Source organism: Acomys minous (genome assembly GCF_964271855.1).
Source record: "Acomys minous genome assembly, chromosome: 11".
NCBI lineage: Eukaryota > Metazoa > Chordata > Mammalia > Rodentia > Muridae > Acomys > Acomys minous.
Genome location: NC_140492.1, coordinates 102,445,521 through 102,461,668, shown reverse-complemented (window position 1 = coordinate 102,461,668; position 16,148 = coordinate 102,445,521). Strand labels below are relative to the sequence as shown.

General features: G+C 46.7%; 1 protein-coding gene and 1 long non-coding RNA gene across 3 annotated transcripts in view; one reads left to right on the top strand and one right to left on the bottom strand.

Annotated features, from left to right (window-relative positions):
- ARSB (arylsulfatase B) overlaps positions 1-16,148 on the top strand; it is a 137,870-nt gene that overhangs the window by 38,333 nt on the left and 83,389 nt on the right. The gene's annotated exons all lie outside the window — the stretch shown is intronic.
- LOC311608289 lies at positions 10,732-16,117 on the bottom strand. Its single transcript, XR_014782895.1, has 3 exons — positions 15,939-16,117; positions 14,339-14,408; positions 10,732-10,922 (listed from the first exon to the last, which is right to left on the bottom strand). It is a non-coding gene; the product is annotated as an uncharacterized lncRNA (long non-coding RNA).

The window sequence follows — 16,148 nt, the reverse complement described above, 5'->3', positions numbered from 1 at the left end:
CAGTCCATATGATGATGACTAGAGATCCTCATTTTGATCTATAGATACAAAAGTGAGGTTTCAGTCGCACGGAAACGGATCCACAGACCTTGCTGAACTTGACCTGAAACAAAGAGCTATGTGACGGCTCCTCGGATTTTGTCCAAAGTGTCATTTTAATCTCTACGTAGCCATCTTTAAGAATTAAATGAGGGGAGCTGGGCATGGTGGTGCATGCCTTTAATCCCAGCCCTCGGAGAGACAGAGGCAGGTGGATAGCTGTGAGTTTGAGGCCAGCCTGGCCTACAAAGCAAGTCTAGGACAGCCAAGGCTACACAGAGAAACCCTGTCTTGAAAAACAAACAAACAAACAAAAAGAATTAGATGAGGGGCTGGAGAGATGGCTCAGAGGATAAGAGCACTGACTGCTTTACCAGAGGTTCTGAGTTCAATTCCCAGTACCGCACAATCATCTATAATATGATCTGATGCCCTCTTCTGGCATACAGGTGTATATGCAGATAGTGCACTCCTATACACAAAATAAATAAATGAATTTTTTTTTTCAAGAGAGAGACTAAAATGTCAAAGTATAGTAGTGGTGCATGGTTTTTAATCCCAGTATTCAGGAGACAGGCAGGAACTCTGTGAGTTCCAGGTCAGCCTGGTCTACATAATAGACTATAAAAAAAAAAAAAGGATTGGGTGAGGATTGGCATAGTAAAAAAAAAAAAAATGCATCTATCCTTATCCATCGTTGGCCTGAAAAGAGCAAAGTCTCATTATTCTTTCTAAGCTTTTATCCTACCTGCCAATCAGTGGTAAAATGGAATAGCTGATCCCACCCCACCCCCCCCTTTCTCTCCCTCCCTCACTCCAGTTTTCATCTGCTAATGGAAATGCCCATGAGCACTATATGACCAGTGCAGGCAGCCAGAGGAAGAGAGGGCTGGCCACCCCGGGGATGTTAGTTTGTCAGTCAGCAGAAAGTGGACAGGTGGCAGGTGCCCTGGGTCTGGGTCTTTAAACAGAGACATGAATAGTAGGCAAAGGACAAACAGTTAAGTCCCGGAGTGGGGAGGTGGGGGGGGGGGGGGAGGAAAGGGGGAGGACCAGGAACTGGCATTTGAATGACAAAAAGCTTCTTATTATTTAACTTTATCTCTTCCACTATACAAAAATGGAGATTTATTTACTCTATAGCTTTGTGAGTTTTTGTTGTTGTTTGGTTGTTGGTTGTTGGTTGTTGGGCTAATTTTAGTTCCTAAAGCACCCAGACAGCTCTGTTCTTCCCCATTTGACTCTGTGGGATTCTCCTGGGGGCAGTGGTAGGTGCTGTACACATTTGTGTCATAAAGCATTTGCTCCAAAGATGAGAGAGTTCCAGGGCTAGGGAGTGGCTTTGCAGAGGCCACTGTCGCTGTTTAATGTGCTTTAAGCCTGCTGAGGAAAGTCCCGGGTCCCCTCCCTCCCACAGATTATCAGCTGCGCTTCCCTGATGAGAGGGGCCTGGGAATTGGCGCTGAGGGGCCCAACCTTGCTGGGCTTGGCTTTTGCTGTTGTCATCCTCTGTGCTCAGAAGCATCCCCACTCTAGGACTGAAACAACAGCAGGACTGTATTTGAAAAGGATCCCCACTTGCTCTTCTTGCTGACTTTGGCAGTTGGGTACCAGCAACAACAAAACGCTGGACACAAAAATGCTGCCTCCCAGGCGTTGTTCGCTCTCCCACAGAGCAGCCCGGCCTCACGGGGCTCTTCTCTCATGTTTTCTTAATGAGAAAATATTTTAGGGATTATTGGCACTGCAGGGTTTATTCTTTTCTGGTGGTTTTCACTCTTAATCAGCTGTAATCTCTGTGATCTTGTTTGTAGTTTGGTTTCAGCATGGGCCACATCAAATCGACAGCTCAAGACTGCTTGGGGGCTGTAAATAGCACTGGTTGCTCTCTCAGAGGACTCAAGTTCATACCCCGGCAGCCACATGATGGCTCACGACCATCCAGTAACCCCACTTCCAAGCGATCCAGTGCTCTCCTCTGACCGCCTCAGGCACCAGGCATGCATGTGGTGTACATATGTGTGTGCAGGCAAAACACACAGAAAGGAAATCAATCAAAAACAATTTTAAAATTAAACACATTAAAAGCATAGTTTCCTTCTCTCCCTCTGTCCCTCCCTTCCTCCCTCCCTGCCTGCCTTCCTTCCTTCTTTCCTTCCTTTCTTCCCTTCCTTTCCTTCCTACCCATGAATTACTTTCTACCTAATCTGTGAATTTTTTTTCCAAACAATTGTTCCCGAAAGTTAATTTAACACTGGTGCTGTGGGAACTGCCAATCACCTGTGCGCTCTCTCTCTCTCTCTCTCTCTCTCTCTCTCTCTCTCTCTCTCTCTCTCTCTCTCCCTCTCTCTCTCTCTCTCCCCCCCCCCTTCTCTCTCTGTTCTCAGGTCAGCCTATGAGCTTATCACATACTCAAACATGTAAATTTATCATGAAGGAAGTTGGGTAAGGACAAAGGAGCACTGTGTGTCTGAGGATGGTGGCCTTTTGGTGTCATTTTAAAGTTCCACATTGTGTCACTTTATGTTAAAAGGTGCTTTTTAAGTCCACAGGTAGTGGAGTAGGCTGGGTAGTGGGGTCCAGCCCCAAAAGTGCTTTGTGCACACAGTATGTATGGCTCCCATCTCTGTGTCCTTGAAGGGAGTGGCCTGACTGGTTTCTGTGGAGGTTGTCAGAAGGCTGTTTCACCTAACCGCCCATCCTTTTCTTTTTTGGTAATAAGAATTTGTAGTTAACAGGCACGGCTCTGTAGTTTTAATTAAGACGAGGAACCGGTTCTGTGATCTGTCATTAAATGAGATACGGTCTCTTTGCTTATAGAGTAGCTACCACAGTGGTGGCCTGAGGCATAGGCGTCCACCGTGTCTGCAGGAGTCTTTTGCCATGTTGACGCTATGAATTGCCTCCAGAAACTATCTTAAGGGGAACGTAAATGGCAAAGAAGGGACAAAACCTATGTTGGCCCTTTGTGCTGGCACAGTGCTTCCCGAAGAGCTCGGGGATGTTGGGCAGTAGAGACAGTGTACACATTTGAAATTTAACCTCCCACCTGCGTGGAACCAATCCCAGGACAAGAGGCAGCGACAATGAAGTTTGGGGAAGAGATCAGCCATCAGCCCGGCTGGCAGAGCTAAGGTGGATCTAATAAGCTGTTCTCACAACCGCTAAGGTGGAGGGAGGCAAGTGGCAAAGTGAACAGGACATGGAGGCGCTGGTTAGTGCACACACAGACACGGGAGGAGTGAAGTGCTGTGTTTCTGGCCATGGTGACCAGCCAGTCCATCCCAGCAGCACGCAACTCCACAGTGTAAACAGGCACATCTCCCAGGGTCATTCATCCTATTTGAATATGTAAGAGGGAAAGTAAATAAGGTAATTGTTTAGTAGTGTTGAACATTTTTATGTTAAAGCAAGGGTATGTCTTGGAAGAGAATGCAATTTCATAGACTTAAAAATGTTTTGTTTTGTTTTGGTTTGGTTTGGTTTTGGTTTTTTGAGAAAGGGTCACTCTGTGTTAGCCTTGGCTGTCCTGGACTCGCTTTGTAGACCAAGCTGGCCTCAAACTCACAGCAATCTGCTTGCCTCTGCCTCCCAAGTGCTGGGATTATAGGTGTGCACCACCACACCCGGCTCATAGACTTAAAAATGTAAGATCTCATATTTCCTCTCCTTCCTTCCTTCCTTCCTTTCTTCCTTCCTTCCTTTCTTCCTTCCTCCTTCTCATCTTTCTGTTTGTTTCTTCCTTTCTCTCTTTTCTTTTTTGAGGCAGGGTCTTACTACACAGCTTTGTGCTCACCACATAGACCATGCTGGCCTTGAACTCATGGAGAGCTGCCTCTGCCTTCTGAGTGCCAGGATTAAAGGGGCACCACCATTCCTGTCTCCACTCTCTTCTTTTTCTCTTTTGGTGTCACAGTTTAACATTCTTCAAAGGTGATCAACGCCGTTCTTTTAAAGTTAATGGCAGTCAGCAGGAGCCAGAGTTGCCCAGTGGTTCTCAAGGCTGCTGTGGCAGGTAAGGGTAAGGGACCACGCCTGCCCTAGGAGGATCCTGCTTAATTGATGGATGACCCTAGGGTGTGTGGAGGGGCCAGGCTCTTAGGACTCCCAGTGATGGCAGATCCTCATCGCAGTTAGTATGTCCTCCAACGCATTTGCCTCTTTTCACACAGCACCCGTGAGTCACCTCTGTCATAGACCAGGAGTCAATTCTGTACTTCTGCCAAGAAAGCTGAGGAAATTGGCAGGTGTGGTCTCCCAGGGTAATGATTTTCAGGGTCTGTACTTCTCATTTCTCTCCCTCTGGCCCTAAGCGGAACATTCCTTTCTTGGATCCCTCCGTTCACCAAGCTATCTGTCCCAGGTTTGGGCTGTGAGTCATTAGTTAACTCTTAGAGAACGCTCCCTTTTCCCCCTTCTGCTGCTTTGAAGGCACCAGTAGAAAGGTCAGTTTGCTTAGGAGGCTCACAAATGGCCTTTGGAGGCAACGCCAGAAACAGCTTTGTGCTTTGAGAACATCACTGAAGGCAGGTCTCATGGCCCAGCACCCCACTGTTGGATGCAGCCCATGTGTTTGGTTGGAATGCCAAAACACAACAGCAGCAATGGTGGCAGCAGCCTTGTCACTTGAGTCCACACATTCAGAGGTGATTAGGGTATGGAGCCGTACCTGACCAGGAAACATGCTTGTGCCTCCTGGCTTTTTTATTTGTTGTTGCATTTGGTTTTTTGTTTGTTTGTTTGTTTTGAGATTGGGTTTCTCTATGTATCCCTGGCTGGCCTGGAACTCCCCACATAGACCAGGCTGGCCTGGAAATCACAGAGGTCTACCTGCCTCTGCCTGCCTAGTACAAGGATGAAAGGTGTGCATGACCCCAGTGTCCTACCGTTATTTAGCCACACAGAATGAGAGGGAGGGGAAAACCTTTTGAAACTTCTGGAGAGAAATCTGAAGTGCTGTAATTTGTTTGCTGTGATGTGATAACATTTCTCCTAGAAATAATAGCCTTCATTTAAAAAAAAAAAAAAGGATTTCCTCTACCTAAAAGAAAACATTATTTCTGTTTGGTATAGAAAATACTAATAGCAAATTTGCATACACACACAAAAAAAATTACAATCCAAAAAAGAAAGCGGGACATGATGGCAATGTACCTTCTTGTTAGGCTTAGCCAGGAGCACCTGAGCTCAGGAGTTTGAGGCTAGCGTGGGTAAACCACAGCCTTCAAAAAAGAAAGGAAGGAAGGAAATGAAAGGAAGAAAGAAAAAGGAAGGAAGGAAAGAAGGAAGGAAGGAAGGAAGAAGGAAGGAAGGAAGGAAGGAAGGAACAGATTTCTGGACAAGGATGTTCAGCTCTTAAGAGTACTTTTCAACTGTATTGGTGCTAATGATTAAAATGTCGAGGAAAGCACACTACGCCGTGTGGGCATTGAAGAACGTTGGCTCAGCACCCCATACTGGTTTTGTATTAGTTTGCTTTTCATAGCTCTGAACACAGTACCTGGAAGATCGAGGTAATGCAGGGAAGATTGGGGGTGGGCAGTGTCGGAGTTGTTGTAAGTTGTGCGGGGAGGGGAAGACGCATTGGAGCAGTTCATGGTGACAGATGCGTTCATCACATCACATCACAGTAGTCCAGGAAGCAAAGACTGAGACAAGAGGTGAGTACCACCTTCAGAGGCCCGCCCCCAGCAGCCAGGTCCCACCTCCTAAAGGCTCCACAGCTTCCCCAAATAGTGCTAACAGCTACAGACCAAGTATTCAAAACGTGGGGGCCATTTTAGATTCAGTAATGGGTGCCTATTATACATTGCAGCATTTTTTTCTTCTTCTCAGGGGTGTATTAAAAATAACCGTCTCTTTTACAAATAAAAAATAGCAACTGTGGTGAGGTTATTGGAGGCCCCAGGGGACCAGTGGTAGAAATGGCTTGGAATTTTAAGTGGCTTAGTATTCTAGCTGTTACATTCATGGTTGTCTTAGTTCAGGTTTCTATTGGATGGATGAAACACTATGACCAACGTAACCTGTAAAAGGAAGTGTGTTAATTGGACGCATGGCTTCAGAGGTTTAGAATCCATGATGGTGGAGCAAAGGTGTGCAGGCAGGAATAGCTGAGACCTTGTATCTGGGTCTGCAAGCAGAAGGGAGAGGGAGAGAGAGGGGGGAGAGAGAGAGAGAGAGAGAGAGAGAGAGAGAGAGAGAGAGAGAGAGAGAGAGAGAGAGAGAGAGAAGGGGGCAGAGAGACAGAGACAGACAGACAGACAGAGACAGAGACAGACAGAGACAGAGAGAAGGGGGTGGGGAGAGAGACAGAGAGAGAATGAATGAGGCTATACAGACTGGCAATAGTGTGAGTCCTTTGAAGTCTCAAAGCCTGCCTCCCACAAGGCCACACCTCCTAATCCTCCCCAAATAGCTTCACCAACTGGGTTCAAGTATTCAAACATAAGAACCTATGGGCAGCATTCTTATTCAGCTCCACAGTCATCTGGCTTGTCTGTGTAAGAGCTAAAATGTCTTTTATTCTCAATAGAGCAAGCTGTTCTGAACATTAAAAAGACAAGACTCAGGTGGCCTGGTGGTGCACGCCTTTAATCCCAGCACTCAGGAGGCAGAGGCAGGTGGATCTCTGTGAGTTCCAGGCCAGCCTGGTCTACAAAGCAAGTCCAGGACAGCCAAGGCTACAAAAAGAACCCTTGTCTTAAGGAAAAAAAAAAAGACAAGGCTCACTTTTAGGTGGGTTTCTTTTCTTTAAGTTCTGCATTGGCTTTTTAGCAGTATGGATATGTATAAAATGCCTGAAAGTGAAAGGTAAATAATTTGTTGATTTTGGTCTCCCCCCCCCCCCCAACAGTTAAAACGAAACACAACCCAAACAGTTTGTCTGTTTGGCTGAGTCCCTGAAGCCATATGACTTTCCTTGTGGTCTCCTCCCGGCTCAGATGCTTGAGGAAGTTAGTCAGCTGTGTTGATCACTGTGTGTGAGTGAAAAGCAACGGCCTTTATGTTCTCCGAGGGAATGTACTTCCTTTTCTCTTGGATAGCTGCCCCTTTGTTGATGTTTTAGCAAGGCCTTGGAGCACTAATTGACTGTTAGGCTGCAGCAGGATCACATGCTACACCCAAGACAGAACCTGTGTCCCTGTGGGCTGCTGCACAGGCTGTGTGACCATTGGCTGGAGGTCCCGCAGAACACTCAAAGTGAGAAATCAGCAAACATGGGCCATGACAGTAAGCCGTTCCATGTCCGCAGATCCAGGAAAGAGCTGACATAAACAGCCTTTTCCTTGCAGACAGGCAGCCGGTCTGCCAAGGTGTTTCCTGAAGTACTTAGGGTTGAAAAGTGGATGGAACCTGGAGAGGATATTTTTAACCACATGTAAAATAATTGCCAATAAATATTTCTCTCTGCCATGTATAAATGCAGTATGTGAGGAGTAAGAAACACATTTGGAAAAGAACAACGGTTTTGAGGTGTTGGTATTGAGGGCAGAACTTTGTTTTTGGAGTCCATACCGTTATCTCAGGCAGGCCCAGTCTTGTCCGTGAAGCACAGCCCCCACCCCCCCACCCCCACACTTTTTTTTTTGTTGTTTTGTTTTGTTTGTTTTTTTGTTTTGGGCCTGGTTAGAGGTGACACTGCAGCAGTTTTCTCTGGGTGGGGCGACTTGGTGTAGAGTACTGCGTCTGCGTTCCACAGGTCCAGTTTGAGGTAGGGAATCCAACTGTTCCATGGGCAGAGACTTGCGCCCCCTGGTGGAAGTGGTTGAGAAGGGCTGTCCAGACTTCTGAACCTCACTTTCAGGTTCACTGAGTAGCTTTAAAACAAACAAACAAACAAACAGCCCACTGCTGTAGGGCGAGGGTTCTGCTGCAGGAGAGGTGGGAGTAAGGGTAGGAAGGAAAACAGGAGACTCCACAAGAGTGCTTGTGGTATGCAGGGCCGCATCTATGTGCTGGAGGCGGTGAACTGTTCGTGGCAGGGCGAGACAAAAGGCCTGATTACCGGCATTATATTTAAATATTGCAGAGATTCTTAAAGCTACTCAACGCTGGCTTTCTGGCTTTAAGCCTTTCTCAGTGTTAAGTTTTAGTTCTCCATTTCTCATATGGAAAAAAAGTGGGCTCGGAAGATGGTAACATCTGTCTCAAAGGAAAAGCCCCTCGCTTCCTATTTCCGTATGCTCACCGGACAAACCCAACCTCACGGCATCCAATTTCCCTTTACCTTCTGCGTGTCAAGAAACCAAGTGTTATCAGTTCCGGGGCTCGGAAGATGGTAACATCTGTCTCAAAGGAAAAGCCCCTCGCTTCCTATTTCCGTATGCTCACCGGACAAACCCAACCTCACGGCATCCAATTTCCCTTTACCTTCTGCGTGTCAAGAAACCAAGTGTTATCAGTTCCGTGGCCAAACTTTGTTATCACTAACTTATTCCAGTTGGCACAGTGGCCCATGGTTTAAAGCAATTGCATCCAGTGGCTCTGGGCTCTGCTTTGGGAGCCACACTCCACAATACAGACAGTGCCCATTGCAGGCGCTTCCAAGTCCTCTAAGTACCCCCACTTGTTCCAGCTGCTTCTGTGAGGAGGAGGTGAGAGCCGTCCGCCCAGCTTCTCACTGGGCATGCAGGACCTTGCTCTGAGCCCACCTGTTTTCGGCCACTGGAAGGCTTCTACACACAGCCTAGATGTGCGGGGAGCCAGTCTCCGTGCGGTCACCCGTACTCACTCGGTTAATGCTTCTTGCAGTGGGACTTCTGAGGTGAAGCCTCCCTTCGGGTCATGGTGGGACTGAACATCAGTCGCCCGTGGTAGCAGCCACCTAGGATGGCACCTCATCTTCTGCGTGCTGCTTTTTCCCTTTTTCCTGTTTGTCCCCCAAATGATCACCTCCCACTCTCCGGATCACTTCCAAAATAAACCACCTGCGCACACACTTGCTCTTGGTCCAAGCAAAACTGGTGCCCTGAAGCATTTACCCCTAGCTGTGTTCACGCTGACTTCCTTTGTCTTCACCAACTTGGGGAGCTTAAACGTTTCATATATAAGCTATAGATACGACACAATTTTTAGCCAGGTGTGGGTGGCACACGCCTTTAATCCCAGCACTTGGGAGGCAGAGGCAGAGGCAGGTGGATTGCTGTGAGTTAGAGACCAAGCTGGTCTACAAAGCGAGTCGGGGACAGCCAAGGCTAACACAGAGAGACCCTGTCTCAAAAAAACCAAACAAAACAAAAGACCTGTGCTAAAATTCCATTAGACAATTCTCGAAGCTTGCTTGACTTTCTGCTCTTCTCCTTCCCTGCCTCTATTGAACCAAAACATTTCCTATTGGTGTTATCATGTAGAAGGGAGACGAGTAATTAGCATCACCATCAACAGAGGAGTGAAGCGCAAAAAATGCTTAGGCACTTCACACTTCCCTGAAAACCCAATTAGCACTCTTTTACGGTTGTAATTTTTAATTACTGTTTGAGTTGAGAAAAATGTATTCACTAATTAGGTAATTATTGGGTAGTGACCTTTTGATTTAAAAAATTGCTCTGAGTCTAAAATTGTCTCACGAAGAATTGTTTAATTTAATAAGTCACTGCTGCTTTGACGTCATAGGAAACCTAACACTAAAAAAGGTCTTGAATCCCTGCTCTTCCGGGGACCAGACTCATGACCACATGTTAACTCCAGCTTTAGGTGATCAGCGCCCTCCTCTGGCCTCTGAGGGAAGTACACATATGTGACGCTCCTGGTCTCTCCCTCCTTCCCTTCCCCCCTCCCTCCCCAAACACAAGTAAAAATAAAGACAAATCTTCATAAAAAGGAAAGGTCTTGAGGTGTTTGCTAGCAATTCCAGCATTCAGGCGGCTGAGGCAGGAGGATTGAGTGGTCTAGGCCAGCCTTTGCTAAGAGGAAGCATTTGTTTCAAAAATAAATAAATAAATAAATAAGGGATGGGGGTGGGGGAGAAAAAGGAGAGAGAGAGAGAGGAAAGAAAAGGATGGAAAAGGGAGAGGAGGGAGGGAGGGAGGTGCTGGGGATGCAAGTCTATCGGCAGAGTGCTTGCTTAGCATTCATGAGGCCCTGGGTTTGACCCCAAACACCGCATGAACTAGATGTGGTGGCAAACCCCAACGCTCAGGGGGTAAAGACAGAAGAATCAGAGTATAACATCATCCTTGGGTATGTAGTGAGTTTGACGGTAGCCTGGGCTACAGAGACAGGTTCTCCAAAAAAGAAAGAAAAATAAAGAAAAAGAAGATTATCTCCCCAGAGGTTATAATTGTATACTATACTATAATTTCATACTAGGAGTAACAGTCTCCGCTTACCCAGTCTTTTTCTTATTCTTTGCTGTGGTCTTCTTATCCCCTTGTATATTTTTTTAGGCTATGACAAACAATATAACTTTATGGGAAAACACATACTGACTTGAGATTTCTTCATATTAAATATGTATATGTGCCAGGTGTGGTGGCGCACATCTTTGATCCCAGCGCTCGGGAGGCAGAGGCAGGTGGATCTCTAAGTTTGAGGCCAGCCTGGTCTACAGAGTGAGTTCCAGGACAGCCAAGGCTACACAGAGAAACCCTGTCTTGATTAAAAAATAAACAAACAAACAAATGAATGAATAAATGTGTGTGTGTATGTGTGTGTGTGTGTGTAATAAAACTGAGCATTGTTATGGGTCCATCCCCAAGAGGACAAGGCTCTGTCCCTTAGTCAATGGCTGAGGACTCCCAAGTGTCCTCTTCTCCCTCCCAGGGGCTCAGAGCAGCCCTCCTCATTAGCTGTGGCATTGCGTTGTCCAGCTGCGTGAACTCTTGTTATTTCATACTTTCGTGTGTGTTGTAGTTATCGGCCCAGCCGCTGTGCTGGTAAACCTGAAACCATCACATCAAAAAAAAAAATGTTTATTTGATCTTCCCTAAAATATACTGTCTCTCTTTACCTCCTGTGGATAAAACCGACAGGTCCTTTTCCTGCTAGCCAAAACCTGTAATGAGAACCAGGTGGGAGACACAGCTTTAAAACATAGTTTTAATTTGCGTTGAGTCTCATATAGACTACAGGAAACTCTAGGCCTCTCCAGATGGCTCCATGGCCTCACTTTTCTCCTGGCAAGCCCCTCTCAGAGGAATGTGATGGGATTGTCACTGGAGGGTCCCAGACAGCCTGCCGAAGAGGTTGCTGGGCTGTGGACCTCCAAAGGTGCCAGAAACACCACTGTCAGCCTTCTTCTTTTTCTTATTCTTCAAATTCACAATCATTGGGTACCGTAGCCATGCAAGTCACCACTCACTAGACCCAGGTATGTGGTAGGCAGTGACGATCTGGTGACATTGGCGGGGGTGGTTTAGAACTAATAGAAGCTATAATTTCTCGGGTTCTTTAAAAGAATATTTCAAATGAAGCCTGTAGGATCTCCAAAATAATATCTGACCTTATTGCTGTGTGCTGAGAATTCTGTTCTAGAGCTTCTCCAAATATCTCCTTTTTTTTTTTTCATCTTACTGTGACTAGAATTATAGTCAAATATTACAGTAGAGCTTTGGATGGGCCTCAGGAGCCACAGTTTAGTTGTGGCACTGCTGTTGCTGCTAACAGCTGTATGGCTTCTCTCATGACATTTAACTAGGCCTGAACATCTCTGTGTTGATCTCTACAATAATTTTTGTGATTCTGTGGTCTGGTGTTAAGAATTCAAAGCTCTCTGCCCACCAAAAAGGAAAAAGGGTGGGGGTGTGGAGGCAGGGGGAAGCACAGCTGTCTATCCATGAGTCAGCACTTGCTCTTTTCTGCAGGGCAGAGCACTGTCTAGGCATCCATCTGCCTCCCAAGAATCTGCCTACCCACAGGACTCTGCAGTGTATCCAGAATGAGGCCATGGGCTAAAGGTCTAGACTCTGGGACTCATTGCTATATAGCATCTTCCTTCCGCCTTCCCCTTCTGAAGTCAGGACCATTTCATTCTTCAAAAGATGAGGATGGGGTGTGTGTGTGTGTGTGTGTGTGTGTGTGTGTGTGTGTGTGTCTGTGTGAGAGAAAGGGGGGGGAGAGAGGAGAGAGAGAGAGAGAATGTCACAACAGTCCAGGCTGTCTGTGAATTGGATACCCTCCTATCTTGGCCTCTTGAGATTTACAGGTGTATGTTCCCACACACAGCTAGGATATCGCTACTTTGATAATTTTGTAGCCATAAGAGCTAAAGGGTGGCTGTTTTCTCTAGGGATGCCTTTTCTGAATAGTCTTCACCGATTCAGTACCACACTTGACCAACAGTTCAGAAAAGCAGTAACAGAGGTACAGAGAACACACGCGGTAACTGCAAAGAGTTGGCTTTTATCTCTCTGGAGTGACAATTCTCCAGGGAAGGTCCCAGGAACAGCAACAGCAACACTTCCTGGGGCTGGTGAGAAACACAAACCTTTTGTCACTTCCCCGACCAGAGGCCCTTGAAGTGTGAGCCTATACGTCCGCAGCCTTCTAGGTAATTCTCCGTGCTACTGTTTGAGCATTTTCCTAGAAAAATTTGGGTTTTCAGACAGTTTGGCTTTTTTTCTTTTTTCTATGTGATGACATTACTTTTGAAATAATCATCGAACTGATGTAGTTTACAAATAGGGATTCTCTCTCTCTCTCTCTCTCTCTCTCTCTCTCTCTCTCTCTCTGTGTGTGTGTGTGTGTGTGTGTGTGTGTGTGTCTGTCTGTCTGTCTGTCTGTCTGTCTGTCTTTCTGTCTCTCTGGTCTCATGTAGTCCACACTGTCCTCAAACTCATATGTAGTCTAGAATGACTTTACATTTATGATCTTCCTGCCTCCACTTCCCAAGTATGGAGATTAAAAAGACTTGTGTTGTCAAGCCTAGCTGGATGTTACATTTTAAAAAATATATATTTTAATTATGTAAATGTGTGTGTCCTAGTTAGGAGTCTTGTTGCTGTGACAAAACACAATGACCAAAAGCAAATTGACTTCCACTTCCACATCACTGTTCATCACTGAAGGGAGTCCGGGCAGGAACTCAACCAGGTTGGAACCTGGAGGTAGGAACTGAAGCAGAGGCCACGGATGGAGTTGCTTACTGGCGCGATCCTCCCTCCTGGCTTGCTCAGCCTGCCTTCTTATGGAACCCATGATCACCAGCCGAGGTGTGGCACCTCCCACAATGCACTAGGCCCTGCCCACATCAGTCACTGAGAAAACACACTATAGTTGGATCTTAAGGAGGCATTTTCTCAGTGGAAGTGCTTTCCTTTCAGATAACTCTAGCCTGTGTCAAATTGACATAGAAGTAGCCAGCACAGTGCACGTTTCTGTGTTTGGGTTTATGAACAATGAGTACAGTGTCCGCAATGCCAGGATAAGATGCTGGGTTCCCTAGAGTTAGGATTACAGGCGGTTGAGCTGCCCAGTGTGCAGAGAGGTGAATGTGGGTCCTCTGCTCTTAACTGCTGAGGAGCCTCCCCACCCCACCAACCCCGCCCCTGAATATTATTTTTTATTTTAAGAAATATTTTCCAGCCTTCCTATCCTTTTGCTTGCTAGAAGTTTTCACATTGGGGTGTGTGTGTGTGTGTGTGTGTGTATGTGTGTGTGTGTGTGTGTGTGTGTGTGTGTGTGTGTGTGTGTTTGTGTGTTTCAGGACATGTTTGTACACTGAAAATTTCGGCTTAGCACAGGGATGAGTAACTATTAATTTAGTGATCTACTATGATGTGACAGACACAATTTAAAATGGAGGGGATGGTCACTAACACAACCTTTATTTCTTTTCTTTTTCTAAGCTGGTTTATTTTCTAGAGAACCTCCCCAGGATGTCACTCTGTCTGCTGTAGGACAGTGGGTCTGGCTTATCTTTTTAAAGTCAGTTGAAAACAAATGGGGAGTTTTCCCCCAACAATAAACCCAAAAGTTACTCTTGTCAGAGGGAAATATTCTGGAAGGAGAAAGTATGACCATACGTCAGGAAATAAATGATGAAAAGGGGGATAATGTCACCTGGTCTTAGGTGAAGAAACTGACCCAGAAGCCTTTGCGTTGTGGTAGGAGTTGACAAAGAGCCACGCCTCCTTCTGACTCCATGACTTTGCACAGCCCGTCTGCTGCCCTTAGGTGGCAGAGTGCCTCTAACCGGTTGGGTCTTTGTCAAGAGCTTGATCTGAGGTGGTTTCCTCCTTCCTTCCTTCCTTCCTTCCTTCCTTCCTTCCTTCCTTTGTCTTTTGGCTTGGTTTAATATAAAGCATTCACAAGTTCTTTCTCAACGCAGCTCTCTTCAGCTCCCCCCAAGCCCTCTCACCTCTGTCAAGTTGCACCAGGAAATTTAAGGTCTAGCCAGAGGCCCCCAAAGAGTTAAGAACTCAACCATCCTGCAGAGCATAAGAAATTGATGTCAAAAACAGATGTGCCGCTGTGGGCCTTGCTGAATTCATAAGTCAGGATAAAGCCAGTACGTTTGCATGCATCCAGAAAAAAAAAAAAATCTTGGCCAGCATTGTAGAGAAACGAAAAGGTCTCATCTGCAATTCCTCTTCAGGCCTCATTGGCCAGGAGCCCTGGTGAAGGACTCCCAAAAGACAGGTGGCCCTGACACTCCTAGCCATTAAGTCAGAAGGCCCTGTAATCCTGTGTTTTCATTGTTGGTGTTCCGGCCGAGCTGCCTGCACCCGAGCCTGCCCGTTTTCATTGGCTTTGGGGATTGTTATTGGAGTGGCTGACAGCTGTCTGCCGGGCTGTCTGAAGCCGCCTTCCTGTGCTCTCTGAGCTGCCCCCACTTCACAGGACTATTGTTCCTGCTCAGCCTTCTCTTAAAAATCTTTCCCAGCTGTATATGCTGATATGGTAAACCACTCAAATTAGCTCCAGATTGCTGGTTTTTTTTTTTTTTTTTTTTATGTTCGGTAAGTGACAGAATACAGTCCCAGCAGCAGGCCAAAGGGAGGGTGTAAGTGGGGGGTTGGGGTGGGGGTCGGGGGACGCCAGAGCGTTTTCCAGCAGAAAGGAGAGTTCCAGACAAAACTCTGAAATGACACAAATGTGACGCACTCGCCAGCCCTGCCATTCATACATGACCCAGAATGGCTGGGCGAGCATAAATTTTGGATCAGGAAAAAAAAAAAAACCACATCGCATCTGTCAGGTTGGTTTCTATGCCAGGAACCACACTTTATATTCGTGTCTGTGGAGACCTTGTCCATCCTTTTAGAACTGTTGCTTAGGATTGCAATGCAAGGTCACTCCACTGTGGGCTCAAACCTGGCCTGGGTCCTTTAATCTCCCTGTGTGCTCAGCGTTGGAAAACATTTGCTTCAACGCCTGAATTAAAAGCTAGAAACCCATCGCTTTGAATTGCCACACAGCTGCAAGCGAAAACTCACAGTGGCCTTGGCCTCCTCTGCTGCTGCAGGCCATCTGCACAATTGCTTAGCCGGGGCCTCACCCCTGCGGGGCCGGCTTCTAGCAGGGGCTCTCCGCGAAGACCTTCCAAACGCAGTTGGTTGGTTGGTTGTGGTTTTTTTTCCCCCTAACATAATAGTTGCTCTCCTAGGATGAAGATGTCATGATTCGTAGGAGTAAGCCCAGATATAATAAGAGAAATGAACTTCCAAATGCTTGAACTCTGCTAAAGCACGCTAGCAGTGCCAGCAGCCCGCTGAGTTACGAGGGCTCGTCTCTGCTAACTCAAGGCGAGTGAAGACACCATGACTCCCCTCTCCGTAGCTGGGCCCCTCCTTCCCACCCCTGAGCCAAAGGCCTGGAAACCCTATCTACCATGTGCAACGAGGAGGAGGCGGGAGCTCGGAATCCCATAGGTGCTGCCTCTCAGTTTCCTTTTCGGAAAAGAATCTCACTGTGTAATTTTTAAAAAATGACAGAAGCAACCGGAGAAAAATAATTACCCTGTCAAGGTCTCTTGGCTGCGGTGGAAAACGGCTTTGTCTCCCTGAAGGTGCAAAGGCTCGCATCTCTCGTCCTCCTCCTCTTCCCATGTAGCCTTGCTGGCTTTTGACCCTGTGCAGCCAAGCGTTTCCGCTGCGCCAGGCGTCTCCTCACAGCTGTGTTCCTGGAGAGCAGGAACCACACAGGGAACCTATGGCTTCTGCTGCCGC